At 44.6% G+C, this 11816-nt stretch overlaps 1 pseudogene; it reads right to left on the reverse strand.

Annotated features, from left to right (window-relative positions):
• Window positions 1-3812: 3812 nt before the first annotated feature.
• On the reverse strand, window positions 3813-3970 carry LOC116411813 (annotated as a pseudogene).
• Between the last annotated feature and the right edge of the window lie 7846 nt (window positions 3971-11816).

Consider the following 11816-nt stretch of genomic DNA (forward strand, 5'->3'; position numbering starts at 1 on the left):
CCGGAAGTGACGTCACGCGTGACGTCACGAAGGCGGGCTTTTCAAACCAGGAAGAAGATTTCAGCAGTCTCGGCAGCGCGCACGCATCAGGACACTATGGGTCTTGTCGCCATATCGCCTTTTCTCAAAACTGTGTCCATACCATGGCAATCAATTCCACTGAAGGTGTTTTGACTAATTTCAAGGTAAATCACTACAATGAATTTGGGCATGGATACTATTTAGAGGGTGTAGTTTAATTTTCATTAATAAAAATTTTTTGTGTTACTGTTCCTTTAAAGGGACACTAAACCCTGCTGCACAGCGCAGCTCAACCAAACTTTACTCAGCTGTTGTTGGACTACAAATCCCAGAATAATGTAACATATAATGAAGGGTGAGGCATGCTGGGAGCTGAAGTCCAGCAACATCAGGTTTGGATTCTTAAAGCAATATTGCCCAATAAAACTTTTCAGGCTCCCCAGTGCCCGCATTGGCAGCATTGATATGCAAAAGAATCCCCCAATGAGAATCCCAGCTGATGTGAGTAAATCCGGCTCCCTGTTCTCTGTTCCTGCAATTGGAGTTGGGAGCAATAAGCACAGTTTCCCAGCACTGAACAAGTCTGTCCCTTTATCCCCATGTCTGATTCCTGTGCCATATAATGACGGGAAAATGCCATCATTATCTCTATATGTAAGGTACCAGCAAGGGGCCTGACACAGGGAATCAGCATTCTCATTGGTCACTTCTCTTGTATCTTTAATTAAGTTTTTGGTAGAATTCACATTGGGGAATTGGTTTCCATGTAAAATTATGTTTTTTTATCAACTTCTATAGGACTAGGGGGCGCTGTGGGGCAGCTTTAGTGCTGGGATTTGTGTCCATTTAACTACAAAATTATCCTAATTGTACGTGACAGTATTCATAGCGCAGTGCTAGCATTAGTAAGTACACTCTCAATTTTATTCTTTTAATCGTTTATCACCGATAACCAAATATATTTTATTTTGCATTTGTTTTGTTATTGTTACAGATAATGAGAACTGCATCAGATCCCCAGACATGGAATGGCCCAATGAGAGAAAAAAATCAGTGTATTGCAAGAACAGAACAATTTCTCTTGTGCACTAATGATGGGATTTCTGTGTTTTTTTCATCAATTTCAGATCTGTCTTTTCTTACAACTCTACTTATATTAGGCGCCTTCATTACATACCGGGACTCCCCCATAGTGAGAGCCAACAACCGGAGCCTGAGCTTCCTCCTCCTTGTCTCCATCAAGCTGAGCTTCCTCAGTGTGTTTCTGTTCCTCGGTCGCCCTGTGGATATAACCTGCATGCTGCGCATCATCACTTTTGGAATCACCTTCTCCATAGCTGTCTCTTCTCTCCTGGCCAAGACTATCATGGTTTGTGTTGCTTTCAAAGCCACCAAGCCAGGGAGCTCATGGAGAAAATGGCTGGGAGTCAAACTGTCCAATTCTGTAGTCTTGTTCTGCTCATCCATTCAAATAATCATCTGCATGACTTGGTTGGCCATTTCTCCTCCCTTTCAGGAACTGGACATTCACACTTCCCCTGGAACCATCATCATTCAGTGCAATGAGGGCTCAGCTATTGGCTTTTACTCAGTTATTGGGTATATGGGGCTTCTGGCAGCTGTTAGTTTTGTTTTAGCATTTTTAGCTCGGAGCTTACCGGACAGTTTTAATGAGACCAAGTACATCACTTTCAGCACCTCAAGCATGGGCCTTTTAGCCTGTATATATATATTAGCTTTAGCACCGGGGTTTTTTTTTTTTTTTTTTTCTTTTCTTTTATATACAACCACACAACAGACCAATAACTTCTCTCAAAGTGTTTATGAAGCAGTTGCATGGGGGTGTGTGTGCATTACACACGGGGAGAGGCCAAACTGTGCCAGTAGGTGTATAGGCAGAACAACATGTACAGGGGAACCTCTGCACAAACACTATGTTCCTTCCCAGGATGCAAAGTGACTGACACTGAGCTCAGAGTTTGTGTCTCACTATTATAAACAGGCTGCGTATGGCACCCCCAGTCTGTATGGAACCCCCAGTCTGTATGGAACCCCCAGGCTGCTCAGCAAACTCTTGTTTTGTTTGTGTTGTAACTCTTGCATAATAGAAATGAAGGAGACTGTGTCTGTAAGTTAAATTTTACATTTTCCGGGGAAGCCTGTATGTGGGGCAGGAGTTGGGTTGGGATGTTTTGGAAAAGACATAATAATGGCAGAATTTTAGCTTCAGGTAAAAGACATTTTCTGCCGGCAGGATTATGTATTGCTTAGATCGTATGATGTGATTATATAATGTATCTATGTGTGGGGATATTTTTGAAAGATTTAACATGAAACATGGCTCCTTTAGAGGTTTTGATGTGCTCCCGCTATACTTTATGGAGGAAAAACCCCTTATTCTGCACATGCTTAATATTACGGATTAGGACCTGATTCTGTTCTTTTCGAAAAAGTACTGCAGTAAAATTAAAGGAGGTATAAGGCAAACCAACTGCTTTAAAATATTTAATGGAAAGCTGAAATTTTGGGTGAAGCTCAGTCCTGGCCCGGATGGCATTGGAGGGGTTAAGCACCCTCCGGCAAATGTTTCTATTTCTGGGAACAGGGTTTTGTGTATTACCCTGGTACCCAAGTACTGTAGGCAATGCTTTACTTATGGCCATATCCATGATGCCTGCCCTAAGGGTAAGTGCTGGGGCAATTGTGCTAATGTGGGCCATGAAGCTGGCGCTTGCATGCAGCCAAGGCGGTTGGATATATGGGAAAGCCAGGAGCATCCGGCTAGAAACTGCCCCAGAGTTTGAGCAGCTGGGGTGCCCTATGCAGGGATTGTGAGAAGGGCTGAACCCCCTGAGGCTGAAGGGGTGAGGGGAATCTGGGGGTGGGCTGTCTCTGAGGGACAATTCTGAAAATGTTGTTGCTGAAACTGAATTATTCCCTGTGATTGAGCCAATAGCTGAGGGGGCTACACTGGAGAGTGTGGGGGAGGGGCATACAGTGGAAGGGGGTGGGGCCCATGATGGGAGCCAAACTGCAGGTGTATTGGAGGAATTCTTGATTGAAAGTGCCGTGAGTCCACTTTCTGATGGAAATATCCCTGGAGAGATTGTCTGGGACACGGCTGGGGATGAGGTGGGGGAGTCAATGGACGTGCAAAGTGGGAACAAAAATCTTGCTGTGCATGAAATGTGTAGTCCGGCTAATAGAGCTAAACCATCTACTGTCTTTACTGCTGGGGATTTGGGGGGGTTGGTTCATGTTCCAGCCCCGAGACTCCTGCAATTTGGAAAGTGTGGGGAACCCGCAGAATGTTTGTTTCTTCAGCTGTAGTTCTACAGAATCCCAATATGGCTGCATGGTGTAACAACTGCACATTTGCATGTCTCTAAAGATAGTCTCCCTAAGTGTAAGGGGGTTTGTATCAGTGGGGGGAGAGGGCTGCTGGGCTGGATCATCTACATAATCTGTGTGGGGATGGTTTCTGTGTCTGGGAATGTTGTTTCAGTTCTTACACCTGTGAGTCCTACCCGAAGGTATGGGCTCCGATACTCATGTGCCCAAGGCTTTCGCCAATGAACAGCATGTGCGGGCAGATCCACCTTCACTGAAGCTAGGGTGAGACCCACCAAGTCTTGGCCTAGGGTCAAGCCCAGAGGACTATGACACCCATCCAGGGTGCACAAATCTTGCCTTGGTAAGGCTCCAGCTGGCAGCTGGAAGGAATAAAAGAAAAATACCTCCCGCCCACCTAATGGCTGGGGCAAAGGAAGTGCAGCATGATTAGGCAGAAGGAGCATGTGCGAAGCCCCTGACAAAAAATAAGCCAGCAGCTCCTCCCTAATGGGAACACAGCCCCTCTGCTTTCATCAAGCTTCAGCTTCATCACAATTAGCAATAATCACGCCTCAGTTTGACCTCATTGGCTATGATACTGCCACTGCACAGAGCTCTTACATTCCCTTTAACTTGCCAATCACTAGTACAGCAAGCACAATGGCACATTCCCTCCAGGCCAAACTCTATGAAGCTGAGGTCGGACCTGCTGGGAAGGCAGGAAGTTATGGGTAGGGATGTAGCGAACCTCAGAAAAAAAGTTTGCGAACCCGTTCGTGAACTTTTGCCAAAAAGTGCGAACTTTTGCGAACTTTGTGAACCCCATAGACTTCAATGAGAAGGCGAACTTTAAAACCTAGAAAAGCCATTTCTGGCCAGAAAACTGATTTTAAAGTTGTTTAAAGGGTGCCACGACCTGGACAGTGGCATGCAGGAGGGGGATCAAGGGCAAAAATTTCTCTGAAAAATACGTTGTTGACACAACGTTGCGTTTTGTGCTGTAAAGGGCAGAAATCACACTACATTTCTAAACTTGTGTAATAAACTGCTTTTACAAGGACTATTGGGTTACAGCAGATGAGATCAGCAGGACAGCTGTCCCCAGCAGCTACATACAGAGCAGTAGAATGTAGATCACTAGTCAGCAAAGCTACCTAAACTGTCCCTCAAACCCCTGCACAGCTCTCTCCCTATGCTAACTCATCAAGCACACACAGGCAGAATGTAAAATGGCTGCTGGGCTTCGGTTTATATATGGAAGGGAGTGGTCCAGGGGTGGTCCAGGGGTGGTCCAGGAGGGAGAGCTGCCTGATTGGCTGCCATGTATCTGCTGGCTCTGGGGTGAGAGGTCAAAATTTGGCTCCAGCTAAGGCGAACCCAAAATTGCGAACATCGCTAAAAGTTCGCGAACTTGCGAACACCCGATTTTCGTGCGAATTAGTTCTCCGGCGAACAGTTCGCTACATCTCTAGTTATGGGGGAGCAAAGAGATGCCACAAGCAATGTTACTGTGATTATGTCAGTGAATTTGTCAGGGTCTAATTGCGTTGTTTATTTCAGGGGAAATCCAGGCATATCTTCCTCTCTAAGGTGGAGAATTTAGAAAAGGGGGAAAAAATGCAACTCCTTCTATAGGAAACTTCAATATGGCCGTACCCCCCCGACAGAGCTGTGCAATGGGGCACCCTAAAATCAGTCACTTTGCATATGCAAATCAGCATGCCTGGGAAGGTATATAGTGTCTGGGCAATGGTTTCCCTGTACTTAGCGTGGGGTTTTGCCTATAGACCTTCTGCCTTTTCCCCCATGGTGAATGGACTGGGCACATGCTGGGGGTACTGTAGTAGGTCTAAGGGATGTTTTATAACTGTACAAGCAAGTGTAATCTTCAGGCAAAGGTGAATCCAATGATCCTTGCCCCTTAGTGCCTTTTTGCCTGTGGGTCATGGATAAAGGGGTTTTTATAAGCCTTTAGGTGAATGTGAGGCCAACAACCTTTGTGCCTTTTGCGCTGTGTGTTTAGATAAAGGGTCTCTCCCTAACCTTCAGGTGAAGGTGAGTTAATGACCCTTTTGGCCTGGTGCTTGGGGATAAAGAGGCTTGCTCTAGCCATTGCGTGAAGGTTCCCATTGACCCTTGCACCTAAGTGCCTTTTGGCCTGGGGGTTGTGGGATAAAAGGGGCGCGCCCTAGCCTTTGTGTGAAGGTTCCCATTGACCCTTGCACCTAAGTGCCTTTTGGCCTGGGGGTCGTGGGATAAAGGGGTGCGCCCTAGCCTTTGTGTGAAGGTTCCCATTGACCCTTGCACCTAAGTGCCTTTTGGCCTGGGGGTCATGGGTGTAGGGGCGACCACTGACCACTGACCACTGACCACTGACCACTGACCACTGACCACTGACCACTGACCACTGACCACTGACCACTGACCACTGACCGTTTAATGGCTCTCTATTTTATATAAACAAATTTTTATATCTAGAAGTTGTGTCATGTAGGATTCAGCTTTTGAATTTGGCCAAACTGAAGTCTTAAAGGGACATTAAACCCTGCTGCACAGCGCAGCTCAACCAAACTTTACTCAGCTGTTGCCGGACTACAAATCCCAGAATAATGTAACATATAATGAAGGGTGAGGCATGCTGGGAGCTGAAGTCCAGCAACATCAGGTTTGGATTCTTAAAGCAATATTGCCCAATAAAACTTTTCAGGCTCCCCAGTGCCCGCATTGGCAGAAATGCAAAAGAATCCCCCAATGAGAATCCCAGCTGATGTGAGTAAATCCGGCTCCCTGTTCTCTGTTCCTGCAATTGGAGTTGGGAGCAATAAGCACAGTTTCCCAGCACTGAACAAGTCTGTCCCTTTATCCCCATGTCTGATTCCTGTGCCATATAATGACGGGAAAATGCCATCATTATCTCTATATGTAAGGTACCAGCAAGGGGCCTGACACAGGGAATCAGCATTCTCATTGGTCACTTCTCTTGTATCTTTAATTAAGTTTTTGGTAGAATTCACATTGGGGAATTGGTTTCCATGTAAAATTATGTTTTTTTATCAACTTCTATAGAGAACTAGGGGGCGCTGTGGGGCAGCTTTTGTGCTGGGATTTGTGTTCATTTAACTACCAAATTATCCTAATTGTAAGTGACAGTATTCGTAGCGCAGTGCTAGCATTAGTAAGTACACTCTCAATTTTAATCGTTTATCACCGATAACCAAATATATTTTATTTTGCATTTGTTTTGTTATTGTTACAGATAATGAGAACTGCATCAGATCCCCAGACATGGAATGGCCCAATGAGAGAAAAAAATCAGTGTATTGCAAGAACAGAACAATTTCTCTTGTGCACTAATGATGGGATTTCTGTGTTTTTTTCATCAATTTCAGATCTGTCTTTTCTTACAACTCTACTAATATTAGGCGCCTTCATTACATACCGGGACTCCCCCATAGTGAGAGCCAACAACCGGAGCCTGAGCTTCCTCCTCCTTGTCTCCATCAAGCTGAGCTTCCTCAGTGTGTTTCTGTTCCTCGGTCGCCCTGTGGATATAACCTGCATGCTGCGCATCATCACTTTTGGAATCACCTTCTCCATAGCTGTCTCTTCTCTCCTGGCCAAGACTATCATGGTTTGTGTTGCTTTCAAAGCCACCAAGCCAGGGAGCTCATGGAGAAAATGGCTGGGAGTCAAACTGTCCAATTCTGTAGTCTTGTTCTGCTCATCCATTCAAATAATCATCTGCATGACTTGGTTGGCCATTTCTCCTCCCTTTCAGGAACTGGACATTCACACTTCCCCTGGAACCATCATCATTCAGTGCAATGAGGGCTCAGCTATTGGCTTTTACTCAGTTATTGGGTATATGGGGCTTCTGGCAGCTGTTAGTTTTGTTTTAGCATTTTTAGCTTGGAGCTTACCGGACAGTTTTAATGAGGCCAAGTACATCACTTTCAGCATGCTGCTCTTCTGCAGTGTTTGGATCACAATGATCCCGGCCTATCTGAGCACCAAAGGCAAAAACACTGTGTGTGTGTGGAGATATTTGCCATACTCACCTCAAGCGCGGGGCTTTTAGCCTCTATATTTCTGCCCAAATGTTACATTATATTATTTAGACCTGAGATGAATACAAAGTCCCATTTACTTGGAAACAAGTTCTCATAACTTTTTAAATACCTTCTACCTTCTATATGGAACATTTATGTCTTTACAGAAGTATAATTTGAATTACAAATTCCAAAAAGACAATGCGTTTTAGAAAAGTGAAAAAGAAAAGTGCGGTGTTAGTAAGACCAAGACCATGCACATGCTCAGTGGGCTCTAAGCTGTTGTTGGGAGGCAGAACTTAGGGATAATAGTAAATAATGAAACTGCAGGTAACATCCCATAGAAACATAAAAGCTGATTAAAAATGAGAACCATAATATTCAAACAGGACTGGTTTACGTGTTGCCCTGTAATGTAATGTGGGTTTTATAGTTTTCTTTTGTACTGTTTAATATACTTTTTCCAGCTCTCTAGAGCTAATGGCTGCATTAAAGGACAACTAAAGCCTAAAAAAGAATATGGCTAGAAATGTTTAGCTATGTATTTTGGGCCCTTGTACCAGCCCAAAGTCACCAAAGCTCTATAGAAATAAAGCCCCATGCCCCTGAAAATGCCCACAGTAGCTCTCCATCTTTTGCCTTGCCCAACTACTGCACATGCTCAGTCTGCTCTTGGCTGATGTCAGTGACCTGAGCTTAGGGATCCACTCACAATATTCTTCTTTCCCCTGCCTGCTTGGTCTGGTCACTATTAAACATGCATACTAGCCAACCAATCACAGGCCTGTCTGGCTGCTCTCTTAAAAACTAAAGTCCTTTTGAGCTTGGGGTGAGACTTTAGCTGAATCCTTAGTGTGTGACTTTTCTTTCCCCCTTGTAATGATCCCAAATACTGAGCTGTGTAACAAATATAAGTTACAAAGGTTGGAAACAGAGGCAGAAGCTGAGACAAAAGTTCCAGTCACTTTGCTGTTACAAACAGCCCCTCTGGGAATAAACTGCCCCATTGGAAAGGTTTCTCTGTATGTAACACAGTGACTGTATCTGCCCCTTACACTCCCCCCCAGGGCTAAGGTACAGAACATTACTAGCTTTAGCACTGGGGCTTGCTTGCTTGCTTTTTTTTTTGCTTTTATATAAAACCACACAACAGACCAATAACTTCTCTCAAAGTGTTTATGAAGCAGTTGCATGGGGGTGTGTGTGCATTACACACGGGGAGAGGCCAAACTGTGCCAGTAGGTGTATAGGCAGAACAACATGTACAGGGGAACCTCTGCACAAACACTATGTTCCTTCCCAGGATGCAAAGTGACTGACACTGAGCTCAGAGTTTGTGTCTCACTATAATAAACAGGCTGTGTATGGCACCCCCAGTCTGTATGGCACCCCCAGTCTGTATGGCACCCCCCAGTCTGTATGGCACCCCCCAGTCTGTATGGCACCCCCAGTCTGTATGGCACCCCCAGTCTGCGTATGGCACCCCCAGACTGCTCAGTAATCCTTTGCTTTGGTCAGTGTAATGTGAGTGTTAGAGAAAGTCATTTGTAGAAGGAGAGAATTCAGAATGTGTTTATATTAGAAAAAGCTCCAATTATCTCCTGAGCTGATATTTTGGGGGATGGGGATATGGGAATATTTGGGAGTCTGTTATAAACAAGTTATGTCTAAATACTGAGCTAAAGCTTGTTTGTATTGATATCCTGTAATAAACTGTGTATAATAGGGCAGCGCTAGTTTATATGTACCTGTACCCATGATGCACCTGTGTCTCTGTGCCAATGGGATCATTTGTAGGTTCCACCTAGTTCTCTATGGAGGTTGAAGGAAAAAATATATACACAAGAGCATTGACCAATGAGAATGCTGATTAGATTCCCAGCACTATATCAGCCATTTTGATCTTACCTTACATATAGAGATAATGATGGCATTTTCCCGTCATTATATGGCACAGGAATCAGACATGGGGATAAAGGGACAGACTTGTTCAGTGCTGGGAAACTGTGCTTATTGCTCCCAACTCCAATTGCAGGAACAGAGAACAGGGAGCCGGATTTACTCACATCAGCTGGGATTCTCATTGGGGGATTCTTTTGCATATTAATGCAGCCACTGGCTTTGTGCTGTTGTTTTGATAATTTACTACATTCCCTAAGCTCCGCCTCCCAACAGCAGCCCAGAGCAAACTGAGCATGTGCAGGAGCCAGATCTTATAGAAGATGGTATAACAAAGTAACAAGATGGCAGCCCCCTGTGGACAACTTTGAAAGCATAAATCATTATTTAAATTAGGCTTCTCAGCCCCTGGGCTTGTGCAGTAAGTTCAGAATGTTTATGTTTATGTTCAGTATATAAAATACAGCATTTCTAATGATTTTTTATTTTAGGGTTTAGTTCTCCTTTAAAAGGACACTAAATGCTCAGTCTGCTCTTGGCTGATGTCACTGAGCTTAGGGATCGACTCACAATATTTTTCTTTCCCCTGCCTGCTTGGTCTGGTCACTATTAAACATGCATAATAGGCAACCAATCACAGTCCTTGAGAAAGGGTCTGGAGGGGCCCGAAACGTTGCTCTTTGCTTGTTTATATGTACTTGGGCAAATAAAACACATTTTTTTCACGGCTTGCATCTTCAGTATGCTACTGGATATTTTTTTTTTTTTTTTTTTTTTTGCTGTTGACTATTGACCCCCATGCAAGGTGAGGTTCTTCCAGTATTTGCACCTGATACCCATTTGGGTAAGTTAACAGAGGGTTTAGCTCCCCAATACTGCTATTGCTAACCAATCACAGTCCTGTCTGGCTGCTCCCTAAATAACTGAAGTCCTGCTCTGGCACTTTGAGCTTGGGGCGAGACTTTAGCTGAATCCTTAGTGGGGCTTCTCTTTCCCCCTTGTAATGATCCCAAATACTGAGCTGTGTAACAAATATAAGTTACAGAGGTTGGAAACAGAGGCAGAAGCTGTGACAAAAGTTCCAGTCACTTTGCTGTTACAAACAGCCCCTCTGGGAATAAACTGCCCCATTGGAAAGGTTTCTCTGTATGTAACACAGTGAGTGTATCTGCCCCTTACACTCCCCCCCACGGCTAAGGTACAGAATATTATTCACTTTAGTGCCCATCAGCCCAATAACTTCTCTGTATGTAACACAGTGACTGTATCTGCCCCTTACACTCCCCCCCAGGGCTAAGGTACAGAATATTACTAGCTTTAGCACTGGGGCTTTTTTTTTTTTTTTTGCTTTTATATACAACCACACAACAGCCCAATAACTCCTGTCAAAGTGTATATGAAGCAGTTGCATGGGGGTGTGTGTGCATTACACACGGGGAGAGGCCAAACTGTGCCAGTAGGTGTATAGGCAGAACAACATGTACAGGGGAACCTCTGCACAAACACTATGTTCCTTCCCAGGATGCAAAGTGACTGACACTGAGCTCAGAGTTTGTGTCTCACTATTATAAACAGTCTGTGTATGGAACCCCCAGTCTGTATGGAACCCCCAGTCTGCATGGCACCCCCAGGCTGTATGGCACCCCCAGGCTGTATGGCACCCCCAGGCTGCTCAGCACCCCCAGGCTGCTCAGCACCCCCAGGCTGCTCAGCAACCCTTTGCTTTGGTCAGTGTAATAGGATGGAAGGATGGAAGGATGGAAGGATGGAAGGATGGAAGGATGGAAGGATGGAAGGATGGAAGGATGGAAGGATGGAAGGATGGAAGGATGGAAGGATGGAAGGATGGAAGGATGGAAGGATGGAAGGATGGAAGGATGGAAGGATGGAAGGATGGAAGGATGGATAGAAGGTGTTTTGGTTGGAAAAATTGACCAATGAGAATGCTAATTAGATTCCCAGCACTATATCAGCCATTTTGATATTATCTTACATATAGAGATAATGATGGCATTTTCCCGTCATTATATGGCACAGGAATCAGACATGGGGATAAAGGGACAGACTTGTTCAGTGCTGGGAAACTGTGCTTATTGCTCCCAACTCCAATTGCAGGAACAGAGAACAGGGAGCCGGATTTACTCACATCAGCTGGGATTCTCATTGGAGGATTCTTTTGCATATTAATGCAGCCACTGACACTGAGGAGCTGGGAAAACTTGTATTAAACAAAAGAAAAAAACTCTAAAACCCACATTACATTACAGGGCAACACAGGAACCAGTGCAGGCTGCATATTATGATTCTTATTATTAATCAGCTTTGCTGTATCGGCTTCTATGGCAGATGTAATGTGACTTGTGTTGTTTGTTTTGATAATTTACTACATTCCTTAAGCTCCGCCTCCTTACAGCAGCCCAGGGCTCACTGAGCATGTGCAAGCCCTTATAATAAAGGTCTAACAAAGTAATAAGATGGCGGCCCCCTGTGGACAACTTTGAAACCCTAAAGCTT

Source organism: Xenopus tropicalis, chromosome 6, assembly GCF_000004195.4.
Source record: "Xenopus tropicalis strain Nigerian chromosome 6, UCB_Xtro_10.0, whole genome shotgun sequence".
NCBI classification, from domain to species: Eukaryota; Metazoa; Chordata; class Amphibia; order Anura; family Pipidae; genus Xenopus; species Xenopus tropicalis.